The following is a 3,209-nucleotide window of genomic DNA, read 5'->3' as shown; positions in this document are numbered from 1 at the left end:
TTATAATGTTCATATCACAGTTGTCTTCAAGAAAATATCACAAATAAAATATAACACCGAGGTGCCTGCAATGTGATGGAGGTCTTCACAGGTGCAAAAGCCAGAAGACTTATCACTGAGTGGCAGTTGAATCGGAAGACTTGTGGCGAGCTTGCGCAGGTCCAGTGATGGTTGATTTGGCTCTAAGAGTTTCTGCTTTCCTTTTCTTCGCCTTGGCGTTCGCATCACATATCTTATCATTTAACCTGCGGCACGGATTCTTCAACATAAAGTTTGTGCACACCATAAAATATGCTTAAACACCTGCTCGCTCGTGTGTCCATCTTCACAGGTGTCAAAGTCCGAGAATTCGTCGCTGGCTAGAAGTTCAACAGTGAGCTCTGTTGCTACCTGCCGCTGGTTTGGCATCTGCAAAAACTCTGGCTGCTTTGACAGTTGGACAACAACAACATAGTTGTTTGCATCTGCATTTACAACAAACATTGTTGGATGGATGAGTCCTCCCCTGTCAAGTTCTCTCACAAGATCGTAGTGCTGCAGCATGACTGAAACCGTGATTGTTTTGTCTATTGACAATGCAGCCCTGCATTTCTCACAGTTCAGCTTTTTCACAGTTGCATACACAGCATATCCTGCTACATAGAGAAGGACCGGGATGATGTCCCTTATCTGTGAAAACGCTTCCTCAGTTACTACGACGTTGCAATTGGGGTGTGGGGCATCCGTGCGTTTGAAGAGATCTTCCCATTGCTCCTCTCTTTTGCTGCCACTTACTGAAGCTGTGGCGATCTTTGGCAGAGTGCTTTGCAGCCGCCGTTTATGCTCAGCTTCATAAATTTGCCTTATGGACACATGATACTGCGATCCAGCCAGCCGTCTGTACTTTCCAAAGCGCTCTTCCAAGCTGTCCGTCTGAATCTTTCCCAAGAGAAAGTAGGACAGCTGCAGTTCTTCGAGGCAGTACCTGGCGACCTCCAAGAGTGCATAAGTCGTCTGGTGGAGAGCAGCATGGGTCTCCGGGGTTAGCTTGCCTCCGGTAAAGTCCGTACTCTTCCACTCTTCGAGCCAGTCTAGAAGGTTGTCGAGAAAATCCACCTTCGGATCATCCATCGAAGGAAAGAGAGGTTTTTGAAAGTCATCCTTTTTTGCCATTCCTTTGCATGGTGTCTTGACATTCATAATGTTCCACCATTTCACTGTGATTTCGATGAAGCTTGCTGTTTCCTCACAGTATTGGAGACTTGTGTTCGATCCAAGTGCACGAAGGGCATGGGGCAAGGACTCATGGAAGATCTGCAAAGCAAGCTTCACATTTTGCCGTTCAATACTTAAAGGGGTTCAGAGCCTTCCTTGACAGAGTGTAGCCAAACCTCACCACTTGCCCGCATTCCAAGTTGTGAGCATCTCTGATGGTTTCAAAAGATGCTCGCAGCATGCGCCGCTGCCTTGTCGGCTCACTCTCAAACTCTCGGTAGTAGAAACAAACTTTGTCATCTTGTTGGTTGAGCCAATTGTTGCGGATACACTTCAGGATGTGCACCAGATCTATCACGAAAAACAGTGGCCTGGAAGGATCAGATGGGTGTGGATACACAATCCGTGGTTCTTTGGGTGGTGGTGTAACGAAGTCGGACATCGCCTTTCTGTTCACCGCATTGTTATCTCTCACGACACACACAACCCTGTAACCGATGTTCTCCAGCTCACAAATCACGTCTCTCAACATCTTGTGCAGAAACTTCGCGTCCGCTCGATGCACAGGGACGATGTGGGCAACTTCCTTGAAGTTGAACGTGATGCTTTGAAGCATAAAAACAAACGTACTGTTGGCCGGTTCCGTGGAGTTGAGTGCCACGCCGGTGATGTTTCCGCCTTTATAGTAAAAAAAGGGCTTTATGTGAACCTCATCCACCATAAGTGTCACAAAACGCTGGCGATCATCAAGGTCAAAGATCCTCTTCCTCATATAGCTCAGGAATGTTGAACTTCGATGCTCGTGTTGAGGATTCATGCCGTACGAGAAGCAGATTGAACGGATGGTCACCGGGTGTGGGAGAAAAATGTTACCATTGTTGCGGACATACTTGTAAGCATGAGGAGATATTGTAAAAAAAATACAACAAAAATCATGAAGTCGACTGAGTAACGCCTTTGCTCCTTCTTCTTCGATAGTAGCGCCAACTGCTCGTTAAGGAACTGAATGGCACGGACTTTGTCCTCTGCTGGTGTCGTGGACAACTGGCCAAGCAGCAGATGAATGGTCTCGAATATGTCCTCATCTGCATCCCGGCTGCTTAAGCTGTCGTCCCACATTTCAATGCTCTCTAGGGGCTTGATTAGTGCCTTCTTGCTGTTGACGCCAGCAGGAATCTGTAAACTGGATCCTAGTCTCTTGGTTGCCGTTTTCCCAACGGGGAATGTAAGACGCAAATCAGCATTCACGACAATTGAATACTTGATCCATGGTGCTTCATCGTCAACAATTTGCACCAAAATTAGGCGATCTTTGCTTTCTATAACATGCCAAAATCCAGACTTCTTGCTTCTTAAGTAGTCAGTTACATCTTTTATGCCGAGAATCCTGTCGGCCTCCTCCTCAGCTGGGAACAGGTCCATAAATTCTGCAACTGCAGTTTGGAGAGCATCGGCTTCCAGTCCTACTCTTCTGGCCTCTGGATCTTCTCTCACATTTACATCAGTAGTCGACAAGTAGTTGGGGCAGTTGCGGAATTTGTGCGGCACTGCACCTTGGCGGGGTCGAGGGTACTGTAAGGGTACCGTTACGGTGCACCCTGTAGCCTCATCGGTGTGCGATGTCACTCGAAGAATGTCGCCGTCAGCAAAATGGAGCTCGCACACCTGGAAAAAAATGTTGCCTTTGTATAAATAACAGCTACTTGTCAGCATCTCTTTAATTGGTCCCACGGATCACGTAACGAAGAGATGTCTCAATAAATCTATATTACGCAGACACGCATGTGACCATTTTTCACATGCACGATTTTTACGCGGGCATATATGACGCTTATTACAAGCATGCAACCTCTTTTAGACGCTCTACAGCGACCAAAATTTGGGGAAAACTTCTGGTTGTTGAAACGAGCTATCAGTATGGGCCTGCGAGAGCAATTTCACGCGCAAGGCGTGCTCTGTTTGGACAGACTCTCAGCTACCGGCCGTATTCTCGTCCTCGAGGCACGCTGTTTAAC

The 3,209-nt window shown here is 47.1% G+C and overlaps 1 pseudogene; it reads right to left on the bottom strand.

The window, feature by feature from the left end:
• Positions 1-288: 288 nt before the first annotated feature.
• Positions 289-2,907, bottom strand: LOC120841943 (annotated as a pseudogene).
• Between the last annotated feature and the right edge of the window lie 302 nt (positions 2,908-3,209).

Source organism: Ixodes scapularis, unplaced genomic scaffold, assembly GCF_016920785.2.
Source record: "Ixodes scapularis isolate PalLabHiFi unplaced genomic scaffold, ASM1692078v2 PGA_scaffold3__209_contigs__length_174095766, whole genome shotgun sequence".
In the NCBI taxonomy this organism is placed as follows: Eukaryota; Metazoa; Arthropoda; class Arachnida; order Ixodida; family Ixodidae; genus Ixodes; species Ixodes scapularis.
The sequence above is the reverse complement of the archived record's forward strand: the minus strand, read 5'-3'. Positions and strand labels throughout refer to the sequence as shown.